We start from the raw sequence: 15,649 nt of genomic DNA on the forward strand, positions 1-15,649 counted from the left end.
AGTCTCTTGAAGACAGCATACTGATGGTTCTTGGTTCTTTATCCAGGTTGCCACTCTGTGTCTTTTAATTTGAGACATTTATCTTACTTACATTTAAAATTAATATTATTATGTGTAGATTTGATCCTGTCACCATGATGTTAGCTGGTTTTTTGCAAACTTGTTTATGTGGTTGCTTTATAGTTTCACTGGTCTGTATACTTCAGTGTGTTTTTGTAGCAGCTGGTAATAGTCTTTCTATATTTTGTGTTTCCTTCAGTTCTTGTAAGGCAGGTCTGCTGGTAGCAAATCCCCTTAGCATTTTGTTGTCTGAAAATCATCTTATTTCCTTTTCCACTTATGCTTAACCTAGCCAGATATATAATTCTGGGTTGGAAGTTTTTTGATTTAAGAATGTTGAATATTGGCCCCTAGTCTCCTTGGGCTTGTAGTGATTAAGCTGAGAAGTTCACTGTTAATCTCACGGGCTTCCCTTTGTAGGTGACCTGGCCTTTCTCTTTAGCTGCCTTTATTATTTTTTCTTTCATTTCTGCATTGGAGAATGTGATGACTGTGTGTCTTGGGGATGATCGTCTCATGATATCTCGTTGGCATTTTCTGCATTTCCTGAATTTGAATGTTGGCCCCACTAGTTAGGTTGGGGAATTTTTCACGGATGATATCCTGAAATGTTTTCCAAATTGGTTGTATCATCCCTATCTTTTTTTTTTTTCTTTCAGGTACACCAATCTGTAATAGATTCAGTCCCTTTATATAACTCCATATTTCCTGGAAGTATTATTCATTTAATTCTATTCCTTTTATCTCTATTCTTGTCTGCCTGTCTTATTTCAAAAAGATAGTCTTCAAGCTCTGAGATTCTTTCCTCTGCTTAGTCTGTTCTGCTATTAATGCTTGTGACTGTATTATGAAATTCTTGTATTGTGTTTTTCAGCTTTATCAGTTTGGTTTTTGTCTTCTCTATACTGGCTATGTTGTCTGTCAGCTTCTGCAATGTTTTATCATGATTTTTAACTTCCTTGCATTGAGTTACAATGTGCTCTTTTAGCTCAGTAAATTTTGTTCCTATCCATATTCTGAATTTTCCTTCTGTCATTTCAGCCATCTCAGCCTCATTCCACTCCTTAGCCCTTGCTGGAGAGGTGATGTGGTCATTTGAAAGAAGGAGGGCACTCTGGCTTTTTGCTATTTCAGTGTTCTTGTGCTCATTCTTTCTCATCTTTGTGGGCATATCTACTTCAATTTTTGTTGTTGCTGACCTTTGGATTTTTTTTTTTTTCTTTTAATATTCTGAGCCCTTTTCTACAGGGCTGCTACAGTATCCTGGGGATTCACTCCAGTCCCTAGACATCTCAAATTTTCCAGTACCTAGGTGTACCACCCCTGAAGGCTGTGAAACACCAAAAATGGCAGCCTGCACCCTCCTCTGAGAACTCCATCCCAAGAAGGTATGCATCTTTTGCCAGCCTAAGTGAACCTGTAGGAGGTAGCTGGAGACCTCAGATGGAAGGTCTCACCCAGTCAGGAGAAATGAGATCAGCAACCTGCTTAAGAAAAGTAGTTTAGCCACATTTTCTTAGAGCAGCTGTGCTGTGCTGGGGGCCCAATTCAGCCCCCACACCCCTGGTCACCTTGGACACTCCAAAGCCCAAGGCTGGAACAGCTAAGTTACTGAAACAGTGAAGATGAAAGCCACCCCTTCTGTGAGCTCCATTCTAGGGAGACCTGAAACCTCTTTCAGCTGAACACCAGTGGGGGTAACCAGAGACCCTGGTTGGGAGAGTCCACCAGTGATGATGAACAGGATTAGGGACCTGCTTAAAGAAGCAGTCTGGTCACATTTTCATGGAGGTGCTGTGCCGTGCTGGGGTACCACCTCCACCCCCTGTCAGCTTGGGCTCTTCAAGCCCAAAGGCTGAAACTGCTAAGTTGCCCAGACATCAAAGATGGAGGCCCATCTCTCCCTCTGAGAATTCCATCACAGGGAGTTTTCAAATTTCTGTAGGCTATGGAATACTGGTGGGGGCAGCTGGAGATCCCAGTTGGGAGGTCCTGCCCAGTGAGGAAGAATGGGACAGGGGACTAAAAAAGCAGTTTGGCCACACTTTTCACAGAGTAGCTGTGCTGTGGTGGGCTACTGCTGCCAAAGCCCACAGGCTGGAATGGCTAAGTTTCCCAAACAGCCTAAATGGTGGCCTGACATTCTGTATTCTTTATAAACATTATCCCTTTATATTAATCTAGTTCTTTATTTTTCAATTATATCCAAAAGAATTTTAGTTAAAATATCATAGAATTGCCTTGCCTTTTCTCAGATAAATTTATGGAATTAATGTTACACAAAACTCATTTTGGATAATGCTGGCTATTAAATGGTAAAAATCAAACAAAAGGGGCAGATTTTTTCCAATTTCATCCTGTGACAGATTGGACAAAATTCTGGTTCTTCTAAATTTGTAATCTATAGCACAATATCAGTTTTATTTCATAGGTACATATTTCTAAACATAATCATGAAATTTGGAGCTTTAGGAGACGTTGGAAATGATGTCATTGAACTTTTAAATTTTACTTAAAAAGAAATTGAGATCCAGAGAAGGTCAGTTTTACTCATGATTACACAGATAAATGGCAATTATCTCAACATGCATTTTCCATACATTACAATCCATGGCATCTCTATTAATTAGCAGTCTCTTTATGGGAAAATGCCTTAGTGAATCTCTCCAGATCCTGCTTGTTTGCAGGAAGTGATGTTTGTAACTTTCTAGGGCACTTCTCAGGACCTACTGTTTTCCTAGTACTTCTTGTTTCTCACTTCATTCTATCTGGATCATGGTGGCAACTGCAGCAGTCATTTTAGGTGTAGAAGTGGAAACCACAGTTGAGATAGAACTGCCTCTGCCACAGAGTCCCTGGACAACCTCAGGAATCAGGGTTCATTATAAAAGAGAAATTAAGCTTTACCTTGTCTGAGCCATTGCACTTTGGCTGTCTCTTTACCACTGCTTTTCTTATACTTGAATTAATATGCCCTAAAAATAAATCCTCATGAAGTTGTTGTATGAGTTGTATGATTAAATTACATATATATATGGCACTTAGAAAAGACAGGTAAACAGAGTAAGTGTTGAGTATTTGAATTTTATTATTTAATTATTATAAATTAGCTCAAATTGAAGACTAAAAGGTTGTGAAAGTATAATTGCTATTTAATTTGTGTTAATCTTTCAAGTGTTGTGGCATATATTATAAGACAAGAAGGAGTAAAATTTTCCATTTACTACCTTACCAGAGATGATATAATATGGGGAAGTCTCAGACAGAAAGATGAAAAAGCAATCTGCTTGCTTAATTCTCCAATAACCACCAAGAAGGATACCAATTAGTGCCCAAATGAGCAATGACTTTATATCTGGGGTGGTGCCCAGAAGGTGATGGCTCAAGGTGATCAACTCATTCAAGCTTCTGAACTATTACTAGGATTTTGTTTTTTTAACTAATGCCATTTTCAAAATAGGCAGATATTGTATCCCTGCCAATAAATTCAATTTCAAAAAGAAAAGAATAGTGCAGATTTTTTAAAAAAGGAGTGGGGAAGGGAAAGTGTATATATCCTCTATTGAAGTTCAGTTGTATTTTATTTTTTAATTTTAAGTGAAATCCAAAGTGCCTTTGTAATTACATGTGAAATAATCTGCTCTTTTGTGATTGACTAATGAATATCACATAGTGGTAATGGACAGGAAGACAAAGACACCCTCAGAAATAGGTCCTGTGAACTTCACTCGATGCAGAGGATGCTGGCTTTGCTAGAAAACTCAGTGGTTATAAAATGATTACTGGAGAAATGCCTCCCAATTCTTGAGCCAATGCAGATCTGGACAGGGATATATAAAGACATTATTAATTTAGATGAAAGTTTTGTTTTTGCCAATATATCTTTTATTTGGCTCCAGATAAGACGGTTGTTCTGAGCTTTTTGAAAGACCTTAAGTATGCTATTTATTAGAGAAACATTCATTTACTCAAATAACACTCACTTTATAGAGGAAGAAATATTCCTCTGCTTTGAGGGCCATAGGTCATACATTGGAGTATGGCTTTGGTCACTGACAGTGCTGACATGATGGGGAATTTTTTTCTTCTTCCCTTATGAGGATTCTTTTCTGTAATCTCTGGCTGCATTAGAAACTTCACTGCTTAACAGAAACAATTGTTCTTTGTTCTCGTGGCCAAATGAAAGCTCTTGTTTCCAGTCCAACTCTGCTGGCAGGTTAGATGCAATCAGAGGTGTCATCAAGGGAAGATGAGAATATACAGAATACAACCACTTGTTGTTTTTAGAGGCAAAATGCCCACTTTTTTGGCAAAGTCAAAGCTAAGCACATGTGAGAGAAAAGAAGACTGAATTATGTATCTTTCAATGTGATGCTTAATGCTTTGCACAAATTCAAAGTAAGAGTTGAGAGCTTGAACACTTCTGCCCACTTTCGTAAGATAGACATCTTCACATGCAGGCTTAGACATTTTTACATGTTTCAGAAACTCAAAGGTTAAAATTTGTTGCATCAAACACATCGATAATGCCAACACCTTAGCATTCATATATTTATTCAAGAATTTTTTACTTGATGTGTGCAGTAGAAAGCCTATCATAAAATGATTTGTAGAATATCCTACTGAAAAAAATGCTTGAAACAATGTAGAGGAATTTCTTTTGTTGCAAGTTTGAGGATGTTTAACTAGATTACCATCACACTAAGCTAGGTCTTTCCCTCTTCACAAACACTCAATTTTTCACAATATTGATTAGCCTGCTGCTGAAATAGCTCTCTGATTCTTTGGTCATTGTTTATGAATTACTTTCATAAGTACAGTACTGCCTTCTTTTGTGAGGGTTAGGGAATCAGCATAATTCATTTTTGTATTTGTGATTCCTAATTGCACCTAAGAGTTGAAAAAAAATTAAGAGAGAGGCTAACATCTAATTAAGAGAAATGCCTTCATGACCAAAAGGTATTGCTAGAAGATATGTGTATGATGCAAGTGCAGAGAGAGATGATAGAGGCTGAAACAGTTGGAGTTCTAGAATGTGAGGTGACCAGGGAGCCATTAGAGAGAAGGGAGGGTCATTGAGGAAATGAGTGGAAGACGAAATGTGAAGGAAAAGGAAATGGACATCTTCTTTAATTGGAGCAGTGTTTGAGGGCTGAGAAAAAACTTTTAAGAGTACTGAAGGAGAGAAGAGTCTTAGGGGATTTGTGAGGCAAAAAGATTATCTTCAAACAAAAATTTCAAGAGCTTACATTTGACCATCTGGGTTGTTTTTTTTTTTAAAGGAACGTTTACTCTGTCTTTTGAAAGGAAAGATTTGACATCTAATTGCATTTATATTCACCAGGAAGAACACATCTTCAGCTTAATTATTCTTCACAGGAAAAACCTGTGTGTGTGTGTGTGCGTGTGTGCGCGCGCACGCGCGTGTGTGTGTGTGTTCCATATGCTTAGTATGCACTAAACACACATTTTAGCAAAGTTCTAATGGCATTACAAACTAGAAGCGCACGTGCGCACACACACACACACACACACACACACGAATAGATGATGTATGTGTGCTTTTTTTAAAGGTTTAATTCACAGTTGTAATGAACAATGCTGATTAGAAACAAACCAAAATTCGGGTGGTCTCCAAAGTATGTTGCTGAAAACACTGATGCTTAACGTATAACATGGAGTCAATATTGATATATCTATAAGTACTGCTAAGTGAAGTGTCATGATTCTGTTAGAAAAAGTAATAGCCTTGAGGATCAGCTACAAGTACCCATCATGACATTTTTATCTAAGTTAGTCCGGTGATACTTGTGTTGTAGTCTTGTGAGGATTAGTTGAGTCAAGGCATGTAAAAGTACTCTTAGAAGTGTTAAATATCTATGCAAATGCATAGCACATACATGAGTTGTGTATAAGGATATTATGATATGTCAAAGTATCTGAGAGAGCAGATATATGATATTGGTACTAAACTTCAGGTCAAGAATTGAAAAAAATGTGTTCCAGGTTCTGGCAGATGTTCTCAGATCAAATGATTTTTTTAGTAAAAATTTATATAAAAGAATCATCTGATGCAGGATTAAACATGAAAAAATAATATAATGGGTTTATGTTTTGGTTTAAAAGGACGATTTATCCAAGTTTGTAGGTTAGTTCATTTGTGTGTTTGAGATCTGGCAATGGATGTAATGGGAGTTCCAGAAGAGGCCACTATACATATATTGGATTCCATTAGGATTTAGGAAATTTAACAATAAAAGCACAAATACACTATAATATGTGAAATACATATAATAAATAAGTATGATAAATTAAAAACATTAAAACCAAGAAAGAAACAAAAAGTAGAAACCAAAGGAAAAAGAGAATGAACATAGATGGACTATAAGGGCTTACAAGGTTATGATTATACCACAAATTTATGTAATTTTCAACTTACAAAGTAAATGCAATAAATATTATTTATAGAAAATGTTGAAAACACAGAAAGCTATAAAAAGAGAAAAGAAAAACTATAATTTCTCTAGCTAGAAGTAACCATAAACATTTTGATACTTATTGTTCTAACCATTTTGTTATCTATTAATACAAACCTTTATATACAAAAGTGAACGGATAGTCACATATTTTTTCACACTACAATATATGTGAACATTTGCAATGACCTTAAAATTATTTGAGAAATAAGTTTCGTATTCTTGTATATGTAACCATAATTTACTCAAACAATATCTAATGTGAGACATATGTTGTCTCCAAGATTTTGCTGTTGCAATACTGCTCTTACCATATTTGTGTATGAATACCTAATTATTTACTTGAAAAAATTTTCTAGAAAATGACAGAAATTTTGACTGAGTCAGAAATCACAAAGAATTTGAAAGCTCTGAGGTTCAACTGTGTGAATGTGAATATTGACTCTCCCACATCATGTCTCTGTGATTTTGAATAAGTTAACATCTCTGAGTCTCAGTTGATCTGAAATTAGAGATTATAATGATAACTTCTTCCTGGGTTTGTTGTGAGGGTTACTTTGATATTAAATAGCTATAGTAAGCACTCTTCTTCACATCCAATGAATGTTAGCAGTTACTATTAATTAAACTATTACCTTAATAGTAATCAGCTATAGTAATCAGTGTTTTCAGCTAAATACTTAGGGGACCACCAGAATTTTGATTTGTTCCAAATCAAGATTGTTCATTATAACTATGAACTAAGATTTTAAAAAAATTCTGGAAGTACATATGTATCATCTAATCCTGTGTGTGTCTGTGTGTGTGTCTAGTTTGTCATGCCAATAGAACTTTGCTAAAATGTATGTTTAGTGCATAGTAAGCATATGGAACAGACACACACAGACACACACACACACACACACACACACACACGCACACACACACACGTTATGTTACCATTATGTTTATTGGTGAAAACCATACTTACTTTTGCACCAAACCTAATACAGTCATTATGTTTTGACATTGCCCTTTGGAAATGTTGTGCCACTTAGAACTCTTATTACTATCTCAGAACACATTTTAAAAATTCTTAAGTCAGCAAAGATGTGAATTCTTTGACATGTGGTATAAATATTATTCTAGTTTTTCACTTGCATTTTGATTTTTTAGACTTTTTATTTGTATGAGTCAAGTCCATTTATATTCACATAGCCAAAGGTAAACAAATGGTTGGCTACAAATACTTGAATCCAACACACATGTGGTGATGTGACTTTCCTCTGTGAAAATTAAGGCACCACATATATTTATTTGTTTGTGAGATGGAGAAACCACATCAAGACTTGTGAGCATAGTAATGATTTTCCCCAAGAAATATTTCTGAGTGTGTTTCAGAATTTGAAAGTTTGCTCAGATCTCCAAAGTTCTGCTTGCTAAATTAGGGATAAGATTATTTTAGTCTGAAAATATTTCAAAAAAATGATAAGCCATTTCCCATCTTGAGTAGAAATAAAAATCTTCATTTCCTCATATTAAAAATTGTTTGCATCACATGCCTTCTCAGAACAGGTTCTCAGAAGAATTCATTGTAAAATATATCTTCTGAGCTAAGTATGATATGTTGACCTATCTATTTAATATGAACAGATTAAGCTTGGATAATTATGATAAAAGATTAATATTAGTTATTTTAATTCTTGACAATAAGTATTTTTTTCTCATAATGTTTCAAGACTAAGATCAATTTTATTTTGATGCCATTCCTAATTTATGGACAATTACATCATATTGTTAGAATTTTGGAGACTATCTATTCCATTTTCTATGGTATAAACCAAGTATCTAAATCATTCCAAAGCAATTAATAAATATGGGCCTCTACAAATTGTTTCTGATCCCTAAGGAAAATTTGTAACTTGCTTTGCCTCTGGCAGTGGTGTTAAACAGCAGGTTGGTTTGAACATCAGTAACCAAAAACCTTTATTGGCCTCCCACAGAATATCCTACAAACAGGCTGACTGTGGTGGCTTATACCTGTAATTCCAGCACTTTGGGAAGCCAAGGCCGACAGACCACTTGAGCTCAGAAGTTTGAGACCAGCTGGGGCAACATGGTGAAACCCCATCTCTACAAAAAGTACAAAAATCATCCAGGAACGGTGCTGCGAGCCTGTAGTCCCAGCTACTCCAGAGGATTGCTTGAGCCCAGGGAGTCGAGGCTACAGGGAGCCATGATTGTGCCACTGCACTTCAGCCTGGGCAACAGAGCCAGTCCACCCTCACCCCAAAAGGTAACTAGTACACTGAGTCTTAGGTTGAGGAGAAATCAATAAAACTGTCAAATTCTCTTATATAATTTTGAATCAATTGTGAAACAGATGACAATAAGTGTAACACAATTAAGATTGGAGTAGCTATGTTTGGAGTTTTCTTTCTCTGCTTCTAAAGACTGGTCTTTAAGCCCAGATGTACTCTGAAAATGTTAGGGAAGAAACTAATATGAAGTTTACATGTGGGGCTTAGTAAACAGATTCATTCTTTTGGGGCAGTGAGAATTATTACACAGATATGAACTTAGATTGCACTTATGGTTAGTTTCATTCTGTTTAGGACTTATTCTAGATGTCTTGATTTACATATGCCAGTTTTCTTCCTGTGAAGTGTTACGACATAGTAGACTTCCTTTGTATTCCTGACAATTTTTTTAAACAGTTTAGGATCCCGTTTAGGTTGTTAATAGACCTGTTGACTAATCAAAATTCTTTTGCTGGTGTCTGCTATCATTTTAGGTAGAAGAGTTATCAGGTAACACTGGAGTCAGATTCCACAATAATATCTTAACTATGAATGCAAGAAGCAATACATAAGGCTGGGCCAGTTAGCCTGCTCTTCCGTACTGACATTGGTACCACCTTGGAAAAAAGTAAATATTTTTCTGGTAATGTTTGTACTTCTCTGTATTTTAGGCTTTTTGCTGGAAAGAATGAGAACAGTTTCGTAGAATTGAAAACCTAGACTTTTAGCTTTAATCAGCCTTAGAGTCTGTTCTCTTGGTATTTACTCAATCCCTTTTATATATAAACTTCTTTTATCAACATAAAAATATGAAATTATTAGTATTTTAAGAAAATGCATCTTTTTAAATCTGAAACTTGAAAACCACATAAACTATTTGAAAAGAAGAATATATGCCAATTTAAATTTCTCTCTCTTATAGCTGATTGAAAGAAGAAAATTATAGTGTTGGCATAATAGAAAGATCAAAATTCTAAACTCTAACTTAAAGTTTTCTAGAAACTGAAGTTAAGAGTTGTAGGCTTTAAATAAGAGAGAGAAAGAGAGAGAGAGAGAGAGGAGTGAGTGTGTGTGGTTGGGGAATATTTTGGATTATGCTTCTAATGTATGATTCAGTGTCAAAACTTGAATTTTAGGATACCCATTTCATATTTTAATGAGTTTATTCAAAGCATTATATGGAATTAAACGTCTGAATTTATTTTATATAAGTCCTGTATAGCCTGGCTCAAACCATTTAACGACTTGGAGATTGTTTCCTCAATTTTAAAGTGGAGAGAATTGTTTGTTCAATCTGTCTCACAGGATTGTTGGAAACAGGGATGATCATGTGTGTGAAATTTTTTAAAAAAATGATAAAGATCCAAATAAGTATGTGTTCCTCACCATTACTGTCTTTGCACTTACAGTACACACACACACACACACACACACACACACATGTGCATGCATTTACATGAATTTAAAGTAGTTGCACCATATGTTGAAACAAGGTAATATAAAATCCTCATGTTCTGCACACAGTGGCCTGGGTTATAGGGGACTGTGCATGGAATTTATACAAGCTGACAAAATTTTAGTGTGTGCTCTCACTTGTAAGCATTTACCTTGAGTAAACCTGTGACCCACCACCTAGTAAATGCTTCTGAATAGATGGTTGAGCTACTATGAGCTGTAGTTGCTGACAATCACTGGCAGGTTCTGACTCCATTAATTACGTGTTCAGCAATACAGTATTTGGCACATTAAAAACTGCTAATTATGTCCATATTTTAATTTTCCAGTTCAGTTTATTATGATTTCTTCATCATGCCCAAATTGTCTGAGTAAGCAGCTTATCTCCCAATATCTCCACTTGCCTAACAGATGTTCTCTCTCTCAACAGATGTTGGCACTTCCTAGGAAGGAGCCAGCCATGTCTGAAGAGAAGAAATGATCATTAACTTCATCATGTGGAAAGCTTTAGAAGGAAGTATCTTGTCCTTCTGTTTGAACCCGCCTCCTCACCACCCCCAATAAAAATAAAAGCCAAACAAATAAAAAATTAGCGGTAGCTCTGAGTTTCTTCCTTTCACTTTTTCTCTCTCTTTATCCCTTTTTCTCTCCATTCCTTTCTTCTTTCAAATTACTTTTACTAGTTTAAGAGAATAATTCAATCTTTCTATGTTTGGAAATCTGACTTAAAACTTCAAAAATTGTACTGAAATGGCCTCCTCTTAAAGAGTGAACCAATCATGATAAAAATAACAATTGATAGAAGAAAATAATATAAAATTAGCTGAATTCATAGTTTCTTTTACACCTCCATAATTTATGTGGACTTGGAAATACAGAGAGGATACTGAAAACTAAAAAATTTTCTATGAATTATGAGAAGTTTGCAATCCATATAGGCTTTAAGTCTAATATCAGGGGATAAAACAAATTGTCCTTAAATAACTTTCTGATGCAACCTTCCCATTTCATAGATAATAAACCCTAGATAATAAACCTGAAGTTTCTGACCCCATTAATTCTGTGTTCAGTAATACGGTATTTGGCACATTAAAAACTGCTAATTATGTCCATATTTTAATCTTAATTTTCCAGTTTATTATAATTTCTTCATATGCCCAAATTGCCTCAGTAAGCAGTGAAGTAAATAAAGTGATTTAATTCAAGACACAGACTAGTTGATTTAGTTTGCCCCTCCAAATATCATATTGAAATGTAATCCCCAGTGTTGGAGATGGTGGGAGGTGTTTGTGTCACGGGGCAGATCCCTTATCCTCATGAGTGTCTTGATATTACCTTTGTGATAGTGAGTGAGTTCTCATGAGTCTGGTTGTTTAAAAATATGCGGCACCTCCCCACCTCTCTTGCTCTTGCAGTGTGATGTGCCTGCTCCTTCTTCACCTTACAGCATGATTGTAAGCTTCCTGAGGCCTCACCAGAAGCAGTTCCCAGTATAACACTTCCTGTAAAGCCTGCAGAACTGTAAGCCAATTAAACCTCTTTTCTTTCTGAATTACCCAGCCTCAGATATTCCTTCAAGGCAACTCAAAAATAGACTAATACACTAGTTGTTGGTATATCTATACTGAAAACATACTTTTATTTCTCTGTTACTTAAAATTTTTATTGAGAAATTGGTGAGTTGAAAGATGTGTTCATTTAACATTACACTATTATTTTCCCAGTCCCTAGAAAGGCATTCAAGACATTGTATGTATTCATGAAGTATTTGTTTTTAAACAAATGTGTTCTTGTTTAATTAACAGCTTTCTCTTTGAGAAACAATACTGAATTAAAGTTATAGATGGTGTTTCAGGAGCCATAACTGTTTACGTTCAAATTCTGACTCCTCTGTTTAACAGCTGTGTGATCTTGGGCAAATGGCCTAACTTCTCTGTGTTTCTGTGTTTCCATGCCCTAATTTCTAAAACAAAGATAATAAAATCTGCCTCATAGATTTTTATGAAGGTTTAATTAAAGTACTTGGAACAATGCTTGTCTAACACATAAACATTAAAAAATGTGAATTATTATTCTTGCCTTATGAACCAGTAGAACACGTTTTATAAGAATACAAGCGTAATTTTCCTTTAACATAATGAGGCATAGAAAAGTCTAAACATAAACCAATAAGGGAGGTTATTAGAATAGGATGGAGTGAATGTAAGTTGCTCATTTATTTTACAAATAAATAATTATGGGCAATAACATGAAACTCAGATTTCATCAGTGGAGAACACTTTTGGTGACTGTCTTTGAGTGCATTGTTTATATTCTTAGTAACATAATACAAGATTTGAAAGTGCCCTTAAAATTCCCATCATCTGTTTTCATACCCTGAAAATATTAGATAGGTCCCACTCTACAGAAAAGTTACTATAATAAACTAGTAAATCAAAGAGTAAGTATGGATAAAGAAAATGCAGTATGAGAAACAATGCAACTTTGGATTGGGTACACCTTATTTCTGAAAAAACTGGAGGAAGAGAGTTTTTATAAAGATGTCCTTTTCTCTCTTGCAGCTTCTGTCAAGATTTTAAGAGGGCAAGCAGAATTGCATAGAAAAGGAAATGGCCCGTTTTTATGAAATTAACCAGTCTGTTTTCAAGGGGGAGGACAAGAAATGGATGCTAATCATTATGAAGAAACTCATTACAGAATTTTCTCCAATAGGTAGGCAAAAGAGTTAAGTATTTTGCTCTAAGGTGAAAATCTCCAATTGTGGAAGAAATGGTGAAGTTAAGATTTAACAATGAATTATTCCTTGCTCTTTGGATTTTTAAGACTTCTATATATCTTAAAGTCAGCTTTGTTGAGGTATAAATTACATATTATAAAACTTACCTCTGTTAAGTGTGCAATTTGATAAGTTTTTACAAATGTACACCATCATGTCATTACCATTTCAGTCAAGTTTACAGACCATTCCTATCATCTGTCAAATATCACTTCTGATCTTTGTGACAGTCTCCACCTCTCTGCCATTCTCTGGAAGCTACTAATCTGATGTCTGGTCTTAATGTTTTGCCTTTTTGTGAATGCTATAAACTGGATTCATAAAACAATTAGTTTTTTCCCCCTTTTTATTGCCTAGTAGTATTTCATTATATGGATATACCATAGTTTGTGTACCCATTCACCAGGTATGGGCCAGTAGGTTGTGACTAATTTTTGTTGATTCTGAGCAATTATATATGGGTATTTGTGTGGACATATATTTATATTTACTTTGGTTAAATATCTAAGAGCAGGATGGTTGAGTCATATGGTAAGTATATATTGCAATTAATATGAAACTGTCAAATCGTTTCCTGAAGTGGCTGTACCATTTTGCACTATAACCAGAAATGTAATGCTGTTGCTCCACATCCACACCAGAGGTTGGTATTGTCAGATTTTTTAAAAAAGCTATTGTAGTAGAAAGGCAGTGATGTCTCCTTGTGTTTTCAATTAGCATGTCTCTAAAGACTAATTATGTTGAGGGTCTTGGTTTTTCACTTTCTTTTTATTTAACTTTAGTGGTACATGTGCAGGATATGCAGGTTTGTTACATGGGTAAACATGTTTCATGGTCGTTTCCTGCACAGATCACCACATCACCTATGTATTAAGCCCAGTATCCATGAGCTATTCTTCCCGATACTCTTGCTTGTCCCCCACTGATTCTCATCAGGCCTCAGTGTGTATTATTCCCCTCTTGTGTTTATGTGTTCTCATTTTTCAGCTCCCACTTTTAAGTATTTGGTTTTCTCTTCTGCATTAGTTTGCTGAGGATAATGGCCTCTAGTTCCATCTGTGTCCCTGCAAAGGACATGATCCCATTCATTTTTATGGCTGCATAGTATTCTATGGCATATATGTAGCACATTTTCTTTATCCAGTCTGTCAGTGATGGATATCAATGTTTTTGATTCCATGTTTTTACTATTGTGAATAGTGCTGCAATTAGCATATGTGCGCATGTATCTTTATAATAGAATGATTTATATTCCTTTGGCTATATATCTAGTAATGGGATTGTTTGGTCAAGTGGTATTTCTACCTCTGGATCTTTCAGGAATTACCACACTACCTTCCACAATGGGTGAGTTAATATATACTCCCACCAACAGTACAAAAGCATTCCTTTTTTTTTCCACAACTTTACCTGCATCTGTTCTGTTTTGACTTTTCAATAATAGCCATTCTGACAGGTTTAAGATGGTATTTCATTGTGGTTTTGATTTGTATTTCTCTAATGTTCAGTGGCATTTAGTTTCTTCATATGTGTTGGCTGCATGTCTTATTTTGAGCAGTATCTGTTCATGTCCTTTGCCCATTTTTTTCTAATGGGTTGTTTGTTTTGTCTTGTAAATTTGTTTAAGTTACTTATAGAGGCTGGATATTAGAACCTTGTCAGATGGATAAATTGCAAAAATTGATTCCCATTCAGTAGATTGATTTTTCATTCTGATGATAGTTTATTTTGCTGTGCAGAAGCTCTTTCATTTAATTAAATCTCGTTTGTCAATTTTTGCTTTTGGCACGTTTGTTAAAAAATAGCTTTTGGCACGTTTGTTAAAAAATCTTTGCCTGTGCCTATGTCCTGAATGGTATTGCCTAGGTTTCCTTCTAGGGTTTTTATTGTTTTTGGGTTTTACATTTAAGTCTTTAATCCATCTTGAGTAGATTTTTGTAAAAGGTGTAAGGAGGGGGTCCAGTTTCAATTTTTTGCATATAGCTAGCTAGTTTTCCCAGCATCATTTATTGAATGGATAATCCTTTCCTCATTTCTTGTTTTTGTCAGGTTTGTCAAAAATCAGATGGTTGTAGGTGTGCAGTCTTAATTTCGGGTACTCTATTCTGTTCTATCGTTCTATGTGTCTGTTCCTGTACCAGTACCATGCTATTTTGGTTACTATAGCCTTGCAGTATAGTGTGAAGTCAGGTAGTGTGATGCCTCCAGCTTTGTTCTTTCTGCTTAGGATTGTCTTGGATATTTGGGATCATTTTTGGTTTCATATGAATTTTAAAATAGTTTTTTCTAATTCTGTGAAGAATGTCAATGGTAGTTTAATGGGAATAGTACTGAATCTGTAAATTACTTTGGGCAGTGTGTGGCCTTTTTCACAATACTGACTCTTCCTATTCATGAGCATGAAATGTTTCTCCATTTGTTTGTGTCTTGTTTGATTTCTTTGAGCAGTGGTTTGTAGTTCTCCTTGTAGAGATCTTTCACTTCCCTTGTGAGCTGGTATTTTATAGGTAATTCCTAGGTATTTTATTCTCTTTGTAGCAATTTTGAGTGGTAGTTCATTCATGATTTGGCACTTGGCCTACTTGTTGTTTGTGTGTAGGAAT

At 35.3% G+C, this 15,649-nt stretch overlaps 1 long non-coding RNA gene across 1 annotated transcript in view; it reads left to right on the forward strand.

The window, feature by feature from the left end:
- Positions 1-10,998: 10,998 nt before the first annotated feature.
- Positions 10,999-15,649, forward strand: part of LOC141583938 (uncharacterized) — a 72,212-nt gene continuing 67,561 nt past the window's right edge. The window contains exons 1-2 of the long non-coding RNA XR_012516768.1: positions 10,999-11,791; positions 12,832-12,982. This is a non-coding gene — a long non-coding RNA (uncharacterized LOC141583938). The remainder of the gene's footprint in view (positions 11,792-12,831; positions 12,983-15,649) is intronic.

This window comes from Saimiri boliviensis, chromosome 3 (assembly GCF_048565385.1).
Source record: "Saimiri boliviensis isolate mSaiBol1 chromosome 3, mSaiBol1.pri, whole genome shotgun sequence".
Lineage (NCBI taxonomy): Eukaryota > Metazoa > Chordata > Mammalia > Primates > Cebidae > Saimiri > Saimiri boliviensis.